General features: G+C 37.8%; 1 long non-coding RNA gene across 2 annotated transcripts in view; it reads left to right on the top strand.

Annotated features, from left to right (window-relative positions):
- LOC125321646 overlaps nt 1-23,228 on the top strand; it is a 29,644-nt gene extending 6,416 nt beyond the window's left edge. The window contains exons 2-6 of one of the 2 annotated variants that reach the window (XR_007201625.1): nt 2,156-2,216; nt 3,089-3,175; nt 4,248-4,410; nt 4,502-4,644; nt 23,120-23,228. This is a non-coding gene — a long non-coding RNA (uncharacterized LOC125321646). Of the gene's footprint in view, nt 1-2,155; nt 2,217-3,088; nt 3,176-4,247; nt 4,645-23,119 lie in introns of both variants that reach the window. The other variant, XR_007201624.1, reaches the window with a different exon arrangement.
- Nucleotides 23,229-23,455: the final 227 nt, after the last annotated feature.

The following is a 23,455-nucleotide window of genomic DNA, read 5'->3' as shown; positions in this document are numbered from 1 at the left end:
GTTCCTAGCTCGATGGGCCCATGATGCCTCAGGCCATCAGGGCAGAGATGCCACCTATAAGTGGGCACGAGACCGAGGGGTGGATCTAACCATGGACAGTATCTCCCAGGTTATCCATGACTGTGAGACATGCGCTGCGATCAAGCAGGCCAAGCGGGTGAAGCCTCTGTGGTATGGCGGGCGATGGTCCAAATACAAGTATGGGGAGGCCTGGCAGATTGATTACATCACGCTGCCTCAAACCCGCCAAGGCAAGCGCTATGTGCTCACAATGGTAGAAGCCACCACTGGGTGGCTGGAGACCTACCCTGTGCCTCATGCTACTGCCCGGAACACCATCCTGGGCCTGGAAAAGCAAGTCCTTTGGAGGCATGGCACCCCTGAGAGAATCGAGTCTGACAATGGGACTCATTTCAAGAACAGCCTTATAAACACCTGGGCTAGAGAACATGGCATTGAGTGGGTGTACCACATCCCTTACCATGCACCAGCAGCTGGGAAGGTTGAGCGGTGTAATGGACTGCTTAAAACCACCTTGAAGGCACTGGGTGGGGGGACTTTCAAAAACTGGGAGATGCATTTAGCAAGAGCCACCTGGTTAGTTAACACTCGAGGTTCCACCAGCCGAGCAGGCCCTGCCCAATCCGAACCCCTACAAACAACAGACGGGGATAAGGTTCCAGTGGTGCACATGAGAGGTATGCTTGGAAAAACTGTTTGGGTAAAGTCTGCCTTGAGCAAAGACAAACCCATCCGTGGGGTTGTTTTTGCTCAGGGACCAGGCTGCACCTGGTGGGTGATGCAAAAGGATGGAGAGACCCGATGCTTACCTCAAGAGGACCTTGTTTTAGGGTGAACTACCCATGGCTCTGTATTTGTATCAGTATCAGCATGTATATTTGTATATAATTTGGGTAATGCATAGATTTATATGGTTAAAAAAAAAAAGTTAAGTTTCATGTAACATGTTAGTATGGGAAAAAATTCGGGGTGGATAATGTTGGGGTTTTAGTTTAGTCTTAGGTTTTCCTGTTAAAGGAATTTTCTCCCATATGCATGTTGCTAGGGGACAAATAGCTGTACTTAAGAAAGACAAAAAGGGGAGTGGGGCGGGCCTGGCTACTCTTTTGTCTACACCTGGGTGTGGGGACAGTTCGCTCTGAGCGTCCGGAGAGAGAAGCTGCAGAGAAAGGAGCTGCTGCTTCTTTCTTTTTGGCCGTTCTTTCTTCCTGCTGGAAGCAACGCCGGGACCCCAAAAGCCGCTTTCCCTGCCCTGCTGGAGACCGAGCTGTGGCTGCCCTGCTCCGCTGCTGCTTCGAGTTTTCGCTACGCTGTAGCCCTGCTCACCCTGCCTGCCTGGGCCTCCGTGGTTTTTTTCCCATCTGGATACATCTCGTCTGCCACCCGGGATTTGCCGTTCGTCCCTGCCGTTTCAGCCTGCTGTTCCTGAGAGCCCGGGATCAGCTGCCCAGCGGTTTGTGAAGCCTTTGTTCCATCCCTTCCCGGGATCCCAGGGCACCAGAGCCGCGGGTTTCCCGAGCTCGCTCCGGAGCGCCCCCTGCAGCCGCGGGGGAACCATCGCACCTGCCCTGCTCACCGGGAGCCGCCAGCGCCCCTGCCGGCTGCGAGCGGAACTGCACCCGAGGGGAAAGGGCCTGACAGCCGAGAAGGCTGGCACTGGGTTTGTGATTGCTGTTACTGCCATAGTTGTTGTTGTTTTGTTTGACTGGTTATATACATATATATATAGAGTAAAGAACTGTTATTCCTATTTCCCACATCTTCGCCTAAAGGCTCTTGATTTCAAAATATAATAACTTGGAGGGAAAAGGGGTTATATCTGCCACTTCAAGGGGGGCCTCTGCCTTCCTTAGCAGACACCTGTCTTTCAAAACCGAGACAATACTAAATGAAAATTTCACACAGATACATATATCTGTATCTATCTATATATATATATGCACATATATAGGGAAATCTGTTAAGACTTTGTACTGGATTGCTACCCTTAAACTGCCTCCTTGGATTTACTCAGTTTCATGGCTGTCATCGAGCTCATCTCTGAATAATTGAGGGATCCTTGTGATGGGAGAGAAGCCTGGCCTTGTAAGACAGGAATATCTATTGTTTCTTTCCTCCTGTTGTTCTTATACAGACTCTGATGTCTGGAATGTGGCTAGAAAAACTGATCAAACCGGAATTTGAGAAACTAGGACGTGAGTACGTATGTTTAACACAGCCGTTCAGATGGATGAACTGGTGCCTTGGGCATGGATGAGGAATGCCTTAGGAAAGGCAAGATAAAAAGATAGCTGAACATCTGATTTGTAATAGAATGTGTGAAGCCCTAACTTAAAAGTTTTCGCAGATATAATTGGTAGTGAAACAAATATACTCCAAATAATATTTTTGAGAGCGGTTGGGGGTGGTGTGAAGCGCAGTAACTTGTGCTGTGTGAGTTTGCCTGGAAATTTCTTTAATTTTACCCACATTTTTAGGTCATTAAAAAGCTTATTTAACATTCATAATGATGACATCTACAGCAAGTTCAGTTCATATCCCTCTCTTTGTGGCATATATCCCTCAGCTTTGTCAATTAATTAGTATCCCTCCAAACTACACAGGTATGAGCCCTTTTAGTAGGGAAACTTAACAGCATTAGTTCAGTCCGTCTTGTAATATTACAACACTGTGGATTTAATCTTTTTTTGGTTGGAAAAAAACCCCATGAGCTATAACAACCATCAAATTTGGCTTTTCAGCATCCTAAATTCAAGAGTCTAAAACAAAACACCAATAAAGAAAACAAGAATCTGCTGTTCTCTTTGCTAAGGGAGTATTCTGACACTTTTTTTGTGCATTATTTTGTTCATCCTGAGGCTAGTTCCTTTTTGGACATCTATTATTGCAGCATGGTGTTTATTTTTTAGCAAAATCTGAGTTAGCAAAATAAGCATCCACGGATAACCAATTGCAAAAATGGAAGAATGCAAAACTGGACATCTTTCAGTAATTGTTATATGGTAGCTGTGAAAATGCACAGTTTGACATTAACATTTTTTTTCTTGTACTATTTTTATTCCCTCAGCTGAGACATCAGACAAGACCCCCCGAGTTTAAAGAGAATCTAAAAATAATCCTCCCTGTGCAAGGCTGATGGGATGTTTATCTTGTTGTTAAGTATCTATTTGCTCATATTACATCTCAAAACATGTTATGATGGGGTAACTGAGAGTAATGACACTAAATTAGGATAAGGAAAATTGAGGTTAAATAGCATACTGATAATCTTCCTGACAGTGAGATCTCTGAAATCACTGAATAACGCCCCATGGGAATAGGATGCAGCTACACTGCTTGATGCTTTGAAAAGGGCTAATAAGCACTAGGTGTGCACGTTAGGGAACAGTCTTTCACTAGCAAGGTGAAGGTGACTGAACAGGTGGCTTTTCTTCCATCATTCTATAATTTTGCATGTGGCTTTTGTTCTGTTTACAAAGATGGCAGTGCTTTCAATACTATCTTTTTAAAAGTATACTTTTAATAGCATTTTGTAATATGTAACATAAATTTTCACACACTGAAAACAATTTTTTTATGGTAGAGGGGTGTTTTTGAAGGGGAGAGTCTTATTTAAAGCAGAAATGTCACTTTTCTCAAGAAGTTAACAAACAATGCTGGGTTAGTTCTTCAAACTGCCTTCTTAATATTCAGCGTGAAATGTACTTTTACTCAAGAAGAACCTGAATAGACAACTCCAAACGTCTACAGTGTAAATTATTATTTACTGTTTTGACAATATAGGAAAGTGCTAGAACTCCTCCTGGCAGAAAGGAGGGTTAAGGAAGTTTGGGGGTTTTTCATGGTACCTACTAGTAAGCTGAACATCTTACATAGCACAGCAATTACTGCAATAATCCATGTGTTTTCTTTCTTACTAAAAATACATTTTATTCAATTTTATTTTTCTGAATGGATTCTGGTTGGGTTTTTGATTTGTTGGGGTTTTTCCTATTATAGAAGGAAACTAAACTTGGCATGGAGATCTTGCAGGGATCTTTTGGGAGTGGGGTTTTGTTTGTTTGTTTGTGGGTGGATGGGTGGGGTTGTTTGGTTGTGTTTCTGATTCGTGGGGTGTTTTTTGTTTGGGGAAGGTTGTTTGGTTTATTTCTTTCTGCTGAGTTTAAAGCCTTCTGTATGCTTTCTTGAAAAAACACCACATTACATCTGACTTCCAAAACTAAAAGTTTATTCCCAGGAGCTCCACTTTACACTGCCAGAGACTGCTACGAAATGTGAAAAGTCCCCCCACTGCTGACTGAGATCAACATAACTCCTACAGGTGTCCACTGTTACCCTCTGCTGGATGCTGCTCTTCAACCAGTCACGAGGGTCTGATGAGGTTCAGCAGTAAGATAATGAATCCCTTGATGTCACCTTTTAGAAAGCATGATGAAAACTGACGAATATACTGATTGACAGTGTTTCCCATGTTTCTAAGATCCTGATAGTATGGAAGGACCTGACAATAAAGAGACTCAGGATAATTGCTCTGTATTTGCCATGTTCTGTGAGAAGATGAGAAAAGCAAACCTAAAATGTTTCTCCCAAGACAGAAAGCTCATTGGCCTGGCAGGAAATCAGGTAAGACTCTTTAAGGTAATTACAAAAATTAACTTTTCTTCATCAAACATTTCCATTTTGTCTGAGGGGCAAATCCTAACTCCTCCAGAAGCATGCTCAGAGCTCTGTGCAGCCATTCCTGAGAGGAGACCCTTGATAACTTTCAACGTAGGAATAAAGTGCAGGATGGAGAAGTCATGAGGGAAAATGGAAATGCAAATATCGCATATTTACGGCTAGAAGTGAAGCCCTCAATATAACCTTCTTGGTTAACTCACAGAAAAACTGTGTGAGTTTGCTGGAGTTAAGAAGCAATGTATTAATCTATTTAGAGATAATAACCATGCTGTGTCAGATCAAAGCACCAGCAAGCCCAGGATTTGGTTTCTAACAGAACTCATAAGAAAAAAGCCCACAAGTGTACACATTTTGTCTGTATCTTTCCATTTGTTGGCTGCTTTAATTCCAAGAACTGAGATGGATATATTTTCTTTTGCAGGGTAATAAATATGACTTTTATTACTAGAAGAAGGCCATAAACGTTTTATTTACCTGATAAGGCAGAGTCTCAGCACTGGTCTGAGCTTGCCTACATGTGAGCTATTTCTAATTTGTTTCCACAGTGTGTTTCCTTAATCTCCACACACCATATCTGTACGAGGTCTGAAAACTCTGGCTTATCACTGCATAACAAACAAGAGCACTTTCTATTAATAATGATTATAAAATGCTATTGCACAACTTTCAAACTTTACCTGGGAACAGGTGAAATGGAAGCAGACCTTGCTAAACATAAAACAGGTTTAAGAGTGAGGAGAAATTACTCTTGCCATCAGCACATTGCTCCTTGCCCCAAAGAACTGGGAATGTCACTGATACCCTTTTCCCTGCTGATATACCTCAAGAAAATTGTTGCTGTCAGCCTGAAGATCTGTAGGGATCTTGGCAGAATGATCAAAATGAAAAAGGCAAGTGGTTAATATTAGTAAGTTTTCTTGTATTTAGGTGTATTATTCGTAATGCAACTATTCTCTATTAACTTGCTCTATCAGTCTCAGAATTATTTTAACTGAACAACTAACTTTTTGTTGCATTTTTGATGATATTTTTAAGTTTTAATTAAGCTATCAGTAAGTTCTTGGCTTCACATATATGACATATTGCCTCTTACTGTAGTAATATTCTGAGTACAAGTTTTCACATTAGGTAATCATCACCAAATCACTTCAAAGTGTTTGCCCAGTTTTCCTTCAAGCCCCAAATTTAGCAGCCAAAATACTCTGACAGAAGTGCCACAGTTCTTCTATCAGTAAAATAAGATTCTTTGGCTTTAAAACTGTCTCCTAGAGGCATTTTCAGGCTCATCATTAATTCTTGTGCTGGAAAAGAATGTGAACAATAATTTGTTCACCATGTTACTAATTATTTTGTACCACTTAAAGCATATCTTTTCTATGGGGACAATTCTTAGTCCAGCTGCTTATTCCCCATACATAGGCTCATCCATGTATTTGATCAACTTTTTTTTTTAAGCTTAATAAGATCAAATATATCTTTCTTGTGATGAATGTACCAGAACACCACACTGCACAAGCAAATAAATCATGGCATTGTGCAGTGTCATGTAAGGACTTCAAGAGCACAGTTTCCTGTCTCAAACACTCACATTATAATAAGATTCTCCATTTACTTTTGTATTTCCCACCTATCAGTTTCATGACATCAACCTAATTCTGAGCAGCAGTAAATAAAAGTATATCATAGGAATCACCCAACATAAAACCCAAGTCATACCTGTGTGATCATATCAGCTCAAAGGCATTCTCTGAGCACATTATTTATCTGGAGAATGAGTTCTGTTTGTCATCTGCAAATGCATTGCTCAATGCTGAGCTCCTTCTGACATTTTAATTAGTCAGGGAGTACCATAAGATCCTTCTCCAGCTCTCTAGAATTATACTTGTCCTTAACACAAGAGATTAACATCATAAGCAAAATGTTTTTACCCTCTTATATATTCTTTTCTAAGATAGTTCATGAATACAGCCTAAGTCCCAACAAAGATGCCTGTAGAATTCTGGTTTTCCCAATATTGTGAAAACTCATCCTTTGCTACCTTAGCCATGATCATTTCATTTTGTTAAAAGCCTTTGGTCCTGCAATGTCAAAAGCCTTCCAGGAATCCAGGAAGACTTCAGAAACCGAATCACCCCCATTCAACTGGTTGAGAACTATAAATATCACTGGTTTTATAAAACAGAACTTACTTTTGTAAAAGTCATTTTGAACCTTTCATACTGATTATTTTTAAGCCAGTATCTACTAATTCTTTTCTTTCCTTAGAGTTTCTACTAATTTCCACTCAGAACAACAGGACTAGAGGGGTGCAGTTCCAGGAGAAATCCATAAACAATTCTTTGAGCAAGAGAATCATATTTCCAGCATTCAGTCAGAAGTATCAAGGCAGCTTAAGAGAGAGGTTGTGTGCTTTATTGTTTCAGCTATCCACCTCTCAGGTCCTGCAGACCTTTGGATTAATGACATTTGGCCTAAGCAATTCTTTAGTGTCAGCTTTGTTTAACATCTTCTACAGATGTTTCAGACAGCTCTTCTGTTGGTATGGGTATGTCCTAAGTGAACAGTGCCCAAAAGAATTGATTAACACTGCTTTTATGCATTGATAAAAGATTCTCTGGCAGGTTTCCTGCTCTGGGTGTGTTTGAAAACAGATTTATTGTTAGTTTTTGCTCATTTTGCTATTTAATTCTCAGACTCTCTTTTAGATGGTCTCATTACTTTTGCTGTCCATATTCAGGAATTTATGATTGTCTCTCTTGTCTATATTTAGACAGAGATTTATTTTTTCTAGATTATCTCTTCTTGCTTCTAACATCTTTACTCATTTTTTTTCATGCTGGCTGCAGCCCACCTCTTCTCTAGCCTTTTTAATAGGTGATGTGCCCAGGGAGTAGTATTGTTTATAGCCTGATATTTAAATAATGAATATTCCACAGGAAACCCTGTCTTTTAGACTCTAATTCAGTAATACTCATGCCCAAGTTAGAACACTGTGAGAGTGGCCTCACCTACTTCCTTAGAATTGCTTATGGCCACATTATGTTCATGTTTAACTGGCATTTCTGAACTGCAGCAAGAATAAAGATTGTTTAAACATTCATTAACAAACAGTAGTAATCAGATTTTTGGGGTTTTTTTTTAATTATGGTTAAAAAGATGTCATTATTGTAACTCCTTTCTGTTGTTTTCAGGTTTATTCTAGACATTTTTGCTCGTAAGTAAATATATGTTCATTAGATTGGATCTTTGTCATTATGAAGTGCAAAGGAAGCTAACTTCATAAGATTGCTTATTTAATAGAAAATTTATCAAAATGCATTTCAAGAAAAAGATAACTTGTGCTCAAAAGCTGGTTCTGTGGATCTTTTCTATGATGAAAAGGCACAAAATAATACTAGAATTGTCTTTGCAATTTTACATTTAATAGTATTGAATAAATTATGAAAATTTATACAGTGAAATGAAAATGAAGAGTGAAGGTTATGTGCCTGGCTTCCCGTACTCTGCTTATAGAGGAGTAGCAGTAATTTTAGTTAAAGTGTTAAATGACAGATGTCCTTGAAACATAGAAAATCCAGTAAATTATCTACAGGTCATTCTTAGAAAAGCTTTTTTTCATTTCTGTTCTATAATTATAATAATGAAATAGGTGTATGTCTCCTCTTGTGCTTCTGTATGAAAGGCAACAGGAAGAGGTGGAAATATACCCAGTACTGTATACAAACCTCATAACACTTTTCTGAGAATTCATTTTGTAATCCCCTAACACTGAGGAGATTGATTGGCTTGTGCAGATATAAATGAAATTTTACAGATTTTACACTCCCAACATGATATGCCACATATTCTCTTACTGTTAGGCTACACAGCTACAAGTTAATTCAGGTTAAATAAAACTTTGTATTACTCTTTACTTAGTATAATAAAAAAGCCAGTGAATGGGGGCCTCTGTTGTTAACAAACAGATATAGACTCATTTCTCAGTGCATCGCAGCCTCTTTTTTGGTAAAACACTCTTTTAAAAAAAGCATGTAGAAATCCTCTAGTGCTCTTTTTTAACTGATTAAGTCTTTCTGTCGTCTTTAAACAAGTCTCTATACGTGGATACAAGATAAAAGTAAGGAAAATAACCTGAGGAAAAAAAAAAAGAAGTTGCACTTAGTTAAAATTTGTTCATTATAAAGAGCCCAGGTAGATCTTGTAGGTTAGATTTTGAAAACTGATCTGTGATATGGTCTTTCAAAATTATTGATGCATCTGAATTTATAACTGGGCTGTTTTTTGTAGTTTTGGAGGCTTCTTGAACTCTCAAACAGTTCTTTTGTCCTGCTTAACAGTAAATATTACAATTAATCTAAACCAGCTAAGTCAGTTTAGGCACAGATGTATAACTGGGTGAACAAAAATAGGTTTATAATCATTTATTGAGAAAACAACAAACCGTCCTCTTAGGTTACGGTAATATTCTCAACTTCTTGAATTGCACAGGTTAATTATCCACAAACGTTATTTCTGATAATGCTAGCTTATCTGTCCAAAGCCTCCGCTTCCATGCATTGTTTCTTCAAAGACATTTCTCAAAGTTCTGAATAATTGAAAATATCTGATTGCCTGACCTTTAAAATTCAACTCTGGAAAGCAGCCTAGGTACTACCTGTTTAAAAGCTGGATTATGTAGGTTTGGCCACCTGAAGTAAAATATTTAAGCAGTGCCAATATAATATGTATTGTGATTACTACTTTTTTCAGCTCTTATTTTGGGGAGTTTTTGTTTGGTTTTTTTCTGTGTAGTTTCTCATTAATGTCTCTGTTATTTCAGCTATCCAACTGTCAGGTTCTATGGTACATGTGATACCTCTGCCTGTTTATTTTGGAAAATTTGTTTTTTTAAGATTGCTTTCTGCAGTAATTTGCATATACTCTTGTGCTCACAACAAACTACTGTGAGGAATTTTCTATTGAGGTTTGAAAAATTCTTTTCCAAAAAAACAGAAGAACAGATTACTGATTCCCACTTTCTCTGTTTGTGCATGGATGTATATAGATGTGGGTATGAGTACGTGCCCTGTACTCGGCACTGGTGAAGGCACACCTCAAATCCTGTGTTCAGTTTGGGGCTACTCACTACAAGAAAGTGAAGGACTGGAGCAAGTCCAGAGAAGGGAACAGAGCTGGGGAAGGGTCTGGAGAGTCCTATGAGGAGCAGCTGAGAGAGCTGGGGATGTTTGACCTGGAGAAAAGGAGGCCGAGAGAAGACCTTATCACTCTGAACTCCCTGACAGGAGGTTGTAGTCAGGTGGGGGTCTGTCCCTTCTCCCAGAAAACCAGTGACAGGACAAGAGGAAATGCCCTCAAGTTGCATCAGGGGGGTTCAGGTTGGAGATCAGCAATAACTTTTTCACTGAAAGTAGAGTTAAACATTGGAACAGGCTGCCCAGGGAGGTGGCGGAGTCACTGTCCCTGGAAGTGTTTAAGAAACAACTGGATGTGGAACTCAGTGTCGTGGTTTAATTTGACATGGTGGTGTTTGGTCAAAGGTTGGACCAGATTAACTTGGAGGTCATTTCCAACCCTAAAGATTGCATGTGAAAGTACATACGTTTTGGCATTTTATTAAATGTTTTTGTGTCTTCAGCACCACCAGTGTCTTCTGATATAATACTTTTCTATTCTATTTTCCAGTATGGACTAGGAAAAAAAGGTATGTTTTGGTATTTTCTAATGTGTAACTAAAATGCAATAATTGTGCTATCAACTATGATTTCTTCATATATTTCTTCTTGTTCATAAAGAAACGTTAGCCAATCAAAAATATCACGTAGAAATAATAATAACTATCAGAAATGCTTCAAATTATGAAGAAAATTTTTTATGGCTATGAAAGCTCTTTGCTATAGGACTGACTGTCACTCAGATTTAGTAACTGGAGTGATTCACTCTTGGTGTTCCTGGGACAGAGTGTGTTCTTGCCAAAATGCTGATTTTAGCCGTAGGCTTAGGGGATATAAAAGGCATGCCACAGTCGTTTAGACATGCCGTTAGGATGTATGAAGCAGTTTCTTTCCTCTGATCAACACAAAGATTTTGGGTATTATGTAGTCCATTTTAAGTCCAGTTGTCCCATAAAGTAATGATTCCATATAGACTTTGATTTGCCTAAGGAACTGATCCCTTTTTAGACCATCATCACTTCTGTCTTGGGGTGACTTTATGATGTGTATCCCATATCTCTGCCCTATGCCCAGAAATTAACTTTGTGCCTTTCTATGCCTCTAAATTGAGCCTGAGAGAGGGAAGGAAAAACTGAGCAAAACTTTTTCAAAGCAGTTTGCAGCTTGTCAAAGGTCACACAGAGATAGCAACTTTTGCCCAGCTGCGGCAGGGGAGGGAGGAAGCACCCAGCTTGCTGTTTCCCGACTCAGTTTTTTGGCCAGTTTCAGCTTCTTTTTCTCCAGAAAGAGACTGAGAGTTGAATTTTTTTCCCTTCCCTGGAATTTAGGATTTTCTCCCTTTTCTGCTGGACTGCTTCAATATCAGAGCACATCGGGAGGACTTTCCACCGGGCACAGAGGGCCTGGCCCTGGGCCAAGCCCCAGCTCTGAGGAGACCAAAGGGAGGACTCTAACACTTTCCCAGGTTTTTTCCCCACAGCGAGAGATTTTTATTATTTAGCATTATTTTCCTTTTCCCATGTGTTTGTTAAATAAATAGTTTTTATTTCTTTCACTTTCCTTTGAGAAAAATTTATTTTCCCCTAACCTGGTGGGGGAGGGGTGGTGACCTGCCTTCTCTCAGAGGATATATTTCTAAATTTGGCCAAACCGGAACAACTTCTTATTTCCCTCTCTTCAGCTTCTGCAAGTACTTCATCTGTTCTGAGGAAGTGCAAAAGGACAAATGAGAGAAGAAATTAGTTTCAAAGCAATATCTAAATGTACCTCAATACATATTTTCTCTTGAAATGGTCTCTGATGAGCTTTAGATTTAACAATCAGTAGTCAAAAGGGTTCACCAAAATTGATTTTTTTTCTTGTAGTACCAAGAGTTTCTTTAATGAGGGAACACCTTGGCTTGACCTTTTGTTTCATATGCTATAATTATTTGGAGCTTTGCTCTAATAACAGCATTTTTCCCCTTTCAAATGTGATCTCAGGTATCTCGGCAAATTTTTGGCTCTCTGTCAAGTCATTTGACAGCTAAGCTCCTAATATATTCAGGCTAGGAAATAGGAAGTATATGCCTTCTGCATTTTAATATGAGAATAACGTTAATTATTCAAGTTAGATCGGCACAAATTAAATTTTAATGCCAACAAGTCATTATCATGTTATCTTAACCAAAGAGAATATTGAGTCTTTACAGTACTCTTCATTTCAGTTTACTCTTTATTTCAGTTCTTTTTTCCCAGCTGAGTGAGAAGGTAAACTTGATCTCAGACCTTTCACACCATTTTCAGAAATCATATATTTCTCAATCTCAAAAGTATTTGAAAGAAAAAAAAAAATGGAAAACTTCTGAATCTCCATTTTTGCGCATATTAATATTTGAGTGGTCACAGCTCTGAGCAACCTGCTGTAGCTGGTGCTGCCCTGAGCAAGGGGTTGGACTGGGTGATCTCCATGGGTGCCACAGTCACTCTGTGGGCCTGTGGTATAGGTAAATTCTAGAAAATCTACTGTATTGCGAAGATGGGGTTGCATAGATAAAATATGTGTGTATATGTGTGTGTATATATATATTTGTGTACATTTATATTAATTAAATTCCAACTACTAAAAGCAAGAATTCTATGAATACCTAAGATTTGGCTATAAATCTGAACTCCATTCAGTAGAGTATTATGAACTGCAGTACTTTACATTTGATTCTGTCAAAAAAAAACCTAAACTAGAAAAGGAAAATAAGATAAAATTTATCAATAGATTTCATGACACAAATCTTTAAATTCAGCTGCAGTGAATACAAGCGGGTCACTGACCCCACAAGAGAAATAAAGAATAGAATAAAATTTAGTAGAGTCAAAACATCCTTTCAAATTACTAAGTTACCAACCTTGGAATCATTTTTTCTTCTAAGACTTCAGCCCCTTCCAGCAGCTACGCACACTTCAGAATAGATGCAGAGTGCCAGTGGTCTTCCAGAACTGACCACAGGTAGATCATGGTCATTCCCCACCCTCTTGGAACAGATCCTCCTCTGCACACCTTGACATCTACACTTTTGTACTTGGGATTTTATCCTAAATCTTTAATGCTGCTCAAGTGTTACAAGTGGGCAGGCTATTTTTAAGGAAATCACTGGTAGAGGTTGTACACTGTACACTGCAAGTGATTCCAGACCCACTAGCAAAGCAGGAAGGTTGTTTCCCATGATGGGATGGGGGTGAGGAGACAGAGGGGTGAACAGATTTTTTCCAACACAGCTTAGTGTCCTACGTTTTAGAAGCAAAAATCAATCCCAGTGTTTTCTATCTCAGCTGCACCAGTGAAGAACCTGGATGAGTTTTGTAAAATGTTCACACTCTCTGGGAGAAACTATAGAGAAACAAATTCTACAGAGAAGGAAAGGTTTTTCCTGTCCTGAACTGTCTATGTTGGTTGTGTATAAACAGAGCTCAGTTACTGCCAAATCTTCACTAAGAGTTAAGGAATAAGTATATTTTCAAAGCAGTTTCTTCAGGTCTATTCTTGTAGTCACCAGTAAACTCACTTCTGTAACTTAAGATCTGTAGCATTTCAGTAAGGCTGTGAACATTTCTTCATGAGTTAAATCTCTGGTTGTTGTTTCTGTGCTTAACGTTTTAGAGGTTCTTGTTGCCTGTATTTTCATTCCATTTTCCCTTTATTCATGGATATTGATGGAGGGAAATGTAGACTGTAATTAATAAGCTTTAATATCCAGTATCTCTTATACTCATCTCTATAAACTTTTATACTCTCTTTAAACAATGAATGTATCAAAAAAGACACTGTGAGAGATTTTCAGAATCATGCAGCTCAAAAGATTTCAATAGCAAAGAGTGCTTTCTCTAAGGAATATTAAGTTTTAAGTGAGTTATTTGGTTCTGGATGGCTCTTCCAACCAATATTTTAAAAACCTTTATAAGTTTCAGATGGCTTCTGAATTTATAGTGCTGGTAAGTCACATAACAATTCTTCAGAACATGGCCGTGGTTCTGCAGTACAAAGGTGCAAGGTGTTAATCACTAAAGCAGTTTCTGAGCTCCTGAATGAAATACTGCTAAATGATGGAACACACACAGATTACTGATATTTTTTAGCAAGCTCTGATTTATAAATTTCACCTCACTCCCCGAACTTGATCACTTTATTTTTTTTCCTGGACTTCCATGCAGACTCCACAGAGACTACACAATTCCTGTGTCTTCCTGGTCCTGTCAGTTTAGTGCACATAAGCAGTCAATGACATCATTCACCACAATTCACAAGAGATTTTTTTCTTTGTATCTGAGGTAATTCTGCAGTCCTAAGACTTGTCTCATTTATAAGGTAATGCTACAGACTAAAAAAAATACAGGTTTACAAGGTATTCTATCAGGTGCAGGAAGAGCCTGCAAGGTGCCTTGCTGTGAAGCCACAGGGTCTGCATCTCAGACTGAGGTGTTTGGACAAACAAGTCACCAGGATCTGCTGGTTCTTACTTTAATCAAATAACCCTATTTTAATACTTTAATAAATTTATATTCAAATACTTCTAATAATAAGTCTTAATTTTAATGCTATTGTACATGAAATATAAATAAATTATCCACAATCATAATGTTTTAATGAATTCTTAAAAGAGCATTTCTTTACACATCACATGAAACAAAAAATTATAATCTCAAATTTTGGGAAGTGTTCTGGAAAAGACTGCAAAATAATAATGTTCATTGATAAGGTTTTTTATTAATAAATAGTGAAGGAGTCCTAATGTGGATTTTTAGAACAGCATCCCCAGGAATTAAAAGTTTTACGTATTTTTGGGATGTGTAATTTCAACCTTAAAGAAGTTACATATTGTAAGACTGTATTTTTAATGCAACATTCCAATTTGTTCAGCAAATTATAATTTTTTCCTTTTAAGGAATGATGATCTAATTTTCAACTAAGAGGAAATACTGAGATGTTGACCAATGCCAAATTTCATTGAAATACATTATTTTAATCAATGATGAAAGAGAGAAATAGAACAATTAAACTCCTTTCATATTCAGTGCCATTAAGTAACAATATTGTCATACTTTTGTCATATTGTGCCTTCAAATATTTAATTAACCATCTGGAGAAAGGCTAAAATGTGCAGCCTATTGTGCATTTTGCATTAATTCATATTTTGCTAATGACCCATAGCTCACTAATTTATCATGGTAGACCTTGGAGTTTTAGTTATATGACTGAAAAATCATTGAGAGTCATGAGGAGTATCGTAGATGGTTTTTCTTTATAAAAATAAAAACTAAAAGTGCCATAAAAATCAAGGTCTGTAATGATTTTTATTAAATATTTGTAAGAGTAACAGGTTTTGTGCCTATTAGTAATATTTAGACTGATGAATACTTTATTGAGGATATAAAGTAGCTAAAATACCTCATTTATTACAACATTAAAGAGACAAAAATAGAAACAGCTTGGAAACTAAGTGAACTAAAGAGAAAATACATGGTCTTGAAACAGAAAACAAAACCTCTTGATTTCCTTACAAATTCAGGATTTTGGAAAACATCTTTTCATATTTCAAAGTAAGATTTTGTCAATAAGAAGACATGTTAACAGCTTTTATTTCTCATATCTAATAAGAATACATTGCTGGCCCATATTCATCTTGGTGTCCGCCAGGACCTCCATGATTCCTTTTCTGCAAAGCATCACTGGGTGGTCTCAAGCACTCACTGCTGTATTGGGTTGTTCCTCTCCAGCATAATTTTGAACTTCCCTCATCTCAACTGTGAGTTTCCTGTCAGCTGACTTTTCCAGCCTGCCAAAGTCTGGATGGCAGCATGACCCTCTGACCTATCAAGGAGGTAATATCTACTGCTCTTTCCTCATCCACCCAGCCAGTCATTTCACTATAGAGGGTGACTGAGCTCATTAAGCATAACTTTCCCTTTGTGAATCCATGCTGACTACTCCAAATCACCTTCTTGTCTTTCATATCTCTCAAAATGGTCTCCAAGAATACCTGATCAGCCTTGCATCCTTTTCATTGCCTTTCTGGAAGACTTTTTTTCCCCTCCAGTCCTCAGAATTGTCTCCCAGCCACCAGATCATTTGAAGAAAATTAAGAATAGCCTCACAGTGACATCTGCCAGCTCTCCCAGCACTTGTGACCCATGGATTTCTGTATGACCACTTTGCTTAAGTATCATCTGATCTGATCCTCTTCCATCAAAGGTAGTTTTAACTTGCTCCAGGCATTCCACCCTGGCCTCCATGGCCTGGGATTCCTGAAGGTTGGTCTTGCTAGTAAAAACTGAAGTCAAGAAGGCACTCAGCACTTTTTTTTGTGTCTTTTGCCACTGGGGCCCCCTCTTAATTGAACAGTGGGGACATATTTCCTCAGTCCTCCTTTTTCTGCTTATGGACTTGAGGAAGCTCTTCCTGATGTCTTGACATGCCTCTCCAGATTCTATTCCAGGTAGGCTTTGACTTTCCCAATTGCATCTTTGCATGCTCAGTGTCCCTACATTGTTCCCAGGATATCTATCTCTGCTTCCACCTCTTGTATACTTCCTTTTTTGGTTGTTTCAGATTTGCTAGGAACTCCTGGTTCATCCAATTTTGCCTGACTTCCTACTTGTTGGTATGAACTGTCCCTGAGGCTTTAGTAAGCTGTCCTTGAATAACAACTGGTTTTCTTGGACCCCTTTTCCCTCTACGGTCCAAAGGTTCCTGGGCCCTGGAACCTCAGTTATCTCTGCTGTTAACTTTAGAAAATTCTCTCTGCCGTTGTCTTGTCTCTCCCAAAAAACTCTTACGCATGTTTTGGGAACTGTGTCAGGGAGCATTCCCAATCCACGGAATGGAAATGGCTGTCCTATTTTGGAAGTTAACAGCTTATGGATATGTGCTCTTTCACAGAAGATGACTTCCACGTCATTTTGTCCACAGTGTATTTTCTAGTCTAGGCATAACAAATCAGAACTGCAAGTCAGGAGCTAGCATTCATCTTCATTAGATTCATAGAATCATAGAATGGCTTGGGGTGGAAGGGACATCAAACATCACCCAATCCCCCTGCCTTTGGCAGAGACACCTTTCACTAGACCAGGTCACTCAGAGCCTCATCCTACCTGGCCTTGAATAACATAACCACAAGTAAACTAATGAGCCACAGAGGAAGGAATTTGAGAGATATAGGAAAACTCTCTCTAGCTGTGGCGACAAACTCTTAGTGTCTTTCAGTTTGCACCAGACATTGTCATGTTTTTTAAAAGCCTCTGAGAAGAACTATTTAGGCTTATATGAGAAGAACTACTCAGCCTCAGCCAGTGTATATCATCTTACATATTTATTAGCACTGTGCTTTTGATCTTCTGTTCCATCCACAGGTGAAGTTCAGTGAATTTATATTGGGAGTGACTGCAGATCCCATAGGGCAGTAGCTGAGTACTCCCAGCTGCCTGGGATATGGACAGAAGATGCTGTGTATTTCTGTGTTCCTCTCCCTCTGACAGACAGGCAGGGCCCTAAATGTAGGTGGATAGCAGCTCTCCACTGAGCTACTAAATGGAAAGGACAGAAGCTAACAATTACTATTCTATGTTAGAATTAATTTTTGTATCCTTTCTATGAAACTGTCATTACTTTTCAAAAATAAAATTTCTTTTTTTTTCTCCTTCATCAAAGCATTTAGTATTTAATAATGTGTTTCCTTCAGTGAAAATTTAAGGAAGCTCAGCCTTAGGTAGCATGTTCTATATTGATCTGTTTCTGCACTGAAAAACAATTTTGTCATCCAGAGAATAGGGAAGGACCTATGGATATTCATGAGTATATTGCGGCTTACCTTCCACCCCTGAAATAGAAAATGTTAGTACAATAGTATTTACCATGCTGACATGTAATTTATTTGTAAATTTTATATCTGTAAATGCAAATTCAATTTCCACTCACCACTGTATCAAGTAACTGGCACAACAGTTAAACTCATTGTCTCATAACACTTAAAGACATGGTACTTAATTAAACAGATTACTTTGTTTTTAGCATAAGTTCTAGTCAAATAACACAGAACACAGCAATCATTGAAAAGTGAATGTGATTTATCAGGTGATAAGAGAGGAGATTTAGGAGTGCTCATATCTGGAACAAGCTTTCTGTATTCTGCAATCCAGTTTTTCAAGTCAAACTTTTATTCTTGATGATTATCAGACTACATGGTCTAATTAATCTTTTATTACTCAGCAGCATAAATATCTTCTCAGTCACATTGGAATACTAAAAGTCACACACAAGACAAAATACAAAACAAATGTTAGTGTTCAATATTAAAATTAGACTCCCACCAGTACATAAAAATAAATAAATTTTAATATATACATATATATGTACAGTGTAACAAACTAAAAATTGGGATAAGCAGCAAATAGCGTTCCAAAGAAACAGCTTTAAAAGTACTATTTATACATTACCTCTTTTTAATTTCCAAGCATTTTCTAAAAATTACTGAATTAATAGATTCAGGTATCTAATTCTTCCTGACTGCAGGATCACTCATTTGCCTTTGCAGCACCAAATCACAAAATCATCACTATGTATCTCCTTTACCGGTTCCTATTTAATATGCATCTTTTTGATCTGCTCACCAGTTAAAACTCTCAGATCCTCAAGTAAGAGGAGACTGTATCATAACTCATCTAGTTATATTAAACAGTAAATTTGTGCTATATTTTTCTTCTTTGTTCTTGAGCAAAACTGATGAAGGTTTTCAGTATGCTGGGGAACACCACTGAATTCAAAGTAGAAGAATTCATTTAATCCAACCATCAGTTTGGTGCAAAACTGATTTATTTAAAGTCCTAAAGTGATACTAAGAACTTTCAATTCCCATTAAATTCAGTTTACTAAAATCCCTCAGGACTGGGTTTGTCTTACTCTCCCTTCAACATGTCAGCACAGATGTGTTTGTTAAAGCTGTTCCTGGCTTGTACACCCACCCACGTGTGTTTTCCACAGTCACAGAAGCTTCAAAACCAACATTAATCAAGACAGTACATTACAAATATACAGTCCATGAGCAGAAAAAATCTGAAATGCCTGGGCTACAGGAGCCCAACTTTCATCTTAAATTATTCTCCATATCCAGCTCTCATTAGCTGTACATTTTATAGCACGTTATTGCACTGGAGCAATTTCAGGGACTTCTGCCAGTTGTTATGAGAGTGTTATAACATTTCAACACTATTTGATTGTATTGCAGGACTGTAATGTGATAGAAGTGAAGTCTTTCATTTATTCTTCCACTAGAGGCTTAATTGGTGAGAACACCAACATGTGAATTCTGCCCCAATCAGCTGAGAAAAGAATAAATATCCCCACTGGCACATCTCTATTGCCTTACTAGCATTGCCAGGCATGACTCTAGATTAATTTTAATGAGGTCCTTAAAATATCAGGCGTTTATTCATATCTCTGCAGCTTTCAGGTCAACCTATTAATTTCAAAATTTTGTGAGATTATCTTAATAAAATCAGATGAGACCACTCCCTTTTGTGACTTTTAAGACCAAACCACCATTGTTCAAGCCTTCAAGATTTATCACTGCACAGTGTAATTAAGCACTGAAAGCATTTCTTTTCCATATATTGTGATATCAAATTTTTGTATCTCCACAAGCTATAACTGAACACTCTTTAGAATACAATAATTCTGGTATTTCTTTTTTTAATGTATATTTTAATTTAAAAAGTTTCTCTGCATTTTTAAAGTACTAATGATACACTGAAACAGAGATATCAGCTGTCATTTCAAGCACTGATTGCCATTAGACGGAAAAATTTACATTGACCTAAACAAAAACAATAGGTGTATCTCACAGTGTTTTACTTGGTTTTCATATTTAAATTTCCTTCATGTTTTCACATCGATTTTGCCTGCAAACTTTTTTTTTTCCCTCCTGTCTTGTTTTTGGTTTTTTTTAATAGAGAAAATAGAGAGTCCTAATATTGATTCCAGTATCTGATCCCATGAAATATGAATTTCCAGTTATTAAATTCCTGCAACAAACATATCCAGCAACTTTTCCTTAAATCTCACTCTTCTCTCTTAATATGTAGACCCTGCTCATTCAGTGAGCTAGCTGTGGGCTGAATGTCCTTACACAAGAAACCCTATGACTCTCACATATTTTCATGCTTCTATTTGCTGGATTTCCTGATATAAAACTTCCATTAGAGACCAAATACACAATTTGAGGAAAAAAGGTGGTTCAAACCACCAAGGGAAGCTGCATGGTATTTGTCAGTGGTGGTCCATTGTCTGATGGGACACTAATGAATTTCATGTCTTGCCATCCTGTAAAACTGCAGTTTTTCTGGAAAGCTGAGGAAGTCAGAATTTCTAAGTGGTAAAAAAAGAATGGGCTAAAAATAGGACAAGAGAGAAGGAAGCAAGAAAAAAATTAATTAACATATCTATTCTTTAGTGAGGAAATTCAGAAGTAAAGAGAATGGTTTCCAACAAGAGTTGTTTCTCCCATGCTGCCAATCAACACAAAAATAGGATACAAGTCAAAAAGCAAAGAATTCAAGGCAAATTACTTTGAATGCTCATTTGGTGTCATTTAGTCATTGATAGGAGTGATAGAATGGAATTAACAGAGTCACTGAAATGGAAGATGAGGTGCAAATTATGTTCCAGTCAACCGTGGGTTTTGATATCAAGGAAAAATTACACAGTGTATACTTAAGAACCAATAACATAAACCAATTAAGACACTATAAACTTCTGCTGAATTATTAGACATAGTAAGCAGATGATAAAATCAACTGCTATGCAAATCAGTCACAGAACCCAGATTCAGATTCATTTTCAGTTTTTTATCTGGTGTCATTACACACACTAAATTAAATACATCTCTATACATGATTTACTTCCAGACTATTATACGGTCACTGTGAATTCTTCATTGCTTATAGAAGCTTTTATCTGTACTAACTGCTACCTTTTTCTTGGCATAATTCCTTCACACTTTTTAAAGGAAGAGGAGGTGTGGGATAAATATATTTTTTTTTAAAGCTGGATTTACACCGATCTGATCAGGAAAAATACTGCTAACATAATTTATTCTGAACACATTTTCTTTTCAGAGCATTTAGTGTGCTATTAAAGCATTTTTTCGTCATGTTCTGTGTTTGCTGAATAAAAATATGTAGGAATATGTTAGTGTATCAGTTATTTTCTTATATTACATCATATGCAAGAGAAAAAAACCATAAAAATATTTTAATATTTAACCATATATGTATAATTATTTCAACTGCACACTATTAATTATTCCTTACAGGGGAGTTGGATTGAATTACTGAAAACAATAAATACAATTTCTATCTGCTATAGCTCCACTGACTTCAATAGAATTTAAGCAGGGGTCAGTCTGGTCTTTCTATCCACACAGAATATTAAAAGCAGAGAAAAATTATGCCAACAGTAGCTTTATAGATGGAAATGAGAAAATGAAATCCTAAAGCTCTAACGTTTACTGTGTAGTACTTCAAGTGTGTGTGAGAGAGAGCATATGGGAATTTCTCTGTGTTCCTGCATGGACTTACAGAGGTTATTAAAATTTTCTAGATCACAGATGCCAAATCAAATTTCTGGATAGACTGTCAGGCACTTCAGTTTATCAGCAGTGAGTTTCAAATAAATGCATTTACACCCTCTATCTCCTCCCACCCAAGAAGAACTCTCTCTTCTACCTTTCCCTATGGACTGTTATAAAAAATTATTCCCTTTTCCTGCATATACCCCTTTGGTGGCTGGCTTTGTACAATGGATCTGCAGAGTGGCTTGAGAAAGAGACTGGCTGATAAGATCAGAACTACCCAAGTTTAACTGAAGAATATGGTTTGCAAATGAAAGAAAATGTGGGGTGGAGGCCACATATTGCTGAAGACTGGTCCAGATTTTTGAAAGCATAATTAAACTATACCTGAAACTTCTGTAGAAATGCGCATTTAACTTTGCTGCCTCCATGCATTCTCTTCAATGTTTTTAAGACACTTTGTTAAAGACACATAAATAGTAAGTTTAAAAATGAAAGAAATGCTTTTGCCACTTTAGGTCTTGGGAAATGAGTTTATGAGATTGCACTCTGTGCGTACATGTGAATGTGTATATCCTTTCTTCCCTAATACTGTTTCAACACCCAGGACAATGTCAGGCAGACTTGAAAGGGAAAAAGGCTAAAAGGATATCAGAAATTATATATAGCAAGATAGAAGAGGGAGTTCCTATTAGTGCTACTCTGTAGAAAAGCCCTCATTGTGAAAGTGCATCTTTGTTAGAAATCAGAGACTCTAAATAGCCCTCCAGGACCCAACACCACAGACCATTAATTCCACTGTTCACAAGTCATGAAGCCTTTTTTCTCTATGTATCTTACTGATAAGTTACTTTTTGACTTCTTTAGCATTTTTGGGTTTGAGGCAAAGCAAAGAAAGTATAACAGTTTCCTGAAGACTGCTTTAACCGGACTTTGAAATTCATATTTCACAAAAATCAGTAAAGTAAAGCAAAGCAGAAGTACCTCTTTGACTTGCCTGATATTTGTTATTGTTTCCTGCAATGCTGAGTTAAAAGGGAAGATACAGAACCTATTTTTAATATTTATAGGCAGCAAATGGAGAAAAACAGAATTTTGAAAATGTGGTTCATGGAAAGAGTGGGTAGCACAAATGGGAAGATAACTTCTTTTGTAGAATTATGCTGTCATGTTTTTTAAATATATTTTCAAAAAGTCTACAACTGCAACAGTAATCTGGTTCAAGTGGCGTTCTTTTGAAATTTACCAATCTCTACCCCACATACAAAACCTGTCTCACTGCCATTTTTCAAAATAAATGGGATGAAATGCCCCAAAACTAACTCACAGAGAAGGAACACAGTGTGTTTTTTATTAAAACATTCAGCTGAAAAGGAGGAAACAATAGCCATTCCCTTCAGTTCACAGCAAGGTATTTAATGAATTGCTAGCTCTGGAAATAGAGAAGCAACAGTTCTAAAATGAAGGTATCTCAGAGAAATATTGATTTGAATGATTTACTGAGCTGCAAAAAAGTCACATAGAAGTAAATTAGTATTTGGAAATGTAATTACACATAAGAATATGTAAATTTTACTCTCAGCAATAAAAACTGTTATAGTAATAAAATATATTGCAATTTTAATTACAACAGTAATTTTCTATTTACACCTAGGTGATGTCATGGGTTAACAAACATAGTCCCAGGAGTGATGTTCTTGCAAAGGGGTGCTTACAGCTTCCCCTGTGACCTGACAGAACCTATCAGCTGGCCAGTTTGAATATGGACAATTCTTTAAGCCACTTAAAGTTGTGACCGCCTCTGGGATACACACTTAAGAATAGAAAACTCCGCCTACAGCTTTGTCTCATTTCTGGTGCTGGGACATGTAGCTGCAGGCCCCATATGGGGACAGGTGGGCCCGGCCCAGACCCTGCTCGGGCCGGGCCGGGCTGGGCCATGGCCATCTGGAGCCGATGGGCCCTGTTCCACCCACGGAAACCTCCCCAC

The sequence above is a fragment of the Corvus hawaiiensis genome, chromosome 2 (genome assembly GCF_020740725.1).
Source record: "Corvus hawaiiensis isolate bCorHaw1 chromosome 2, bCorHaw1.pri.cur, whole genome shotgun sequence".
NCBI classification, from domain to species: Eukaryota; Metazoa; Chordata; class Aves; order Passeriformes; family Corvidae; genus Corvus; species Corvus hawaiiensis.
Note: the sequence above shows the minus strand (reverse complement) of the source record. Positions and strands in the feature narration are given on the sequence as shown.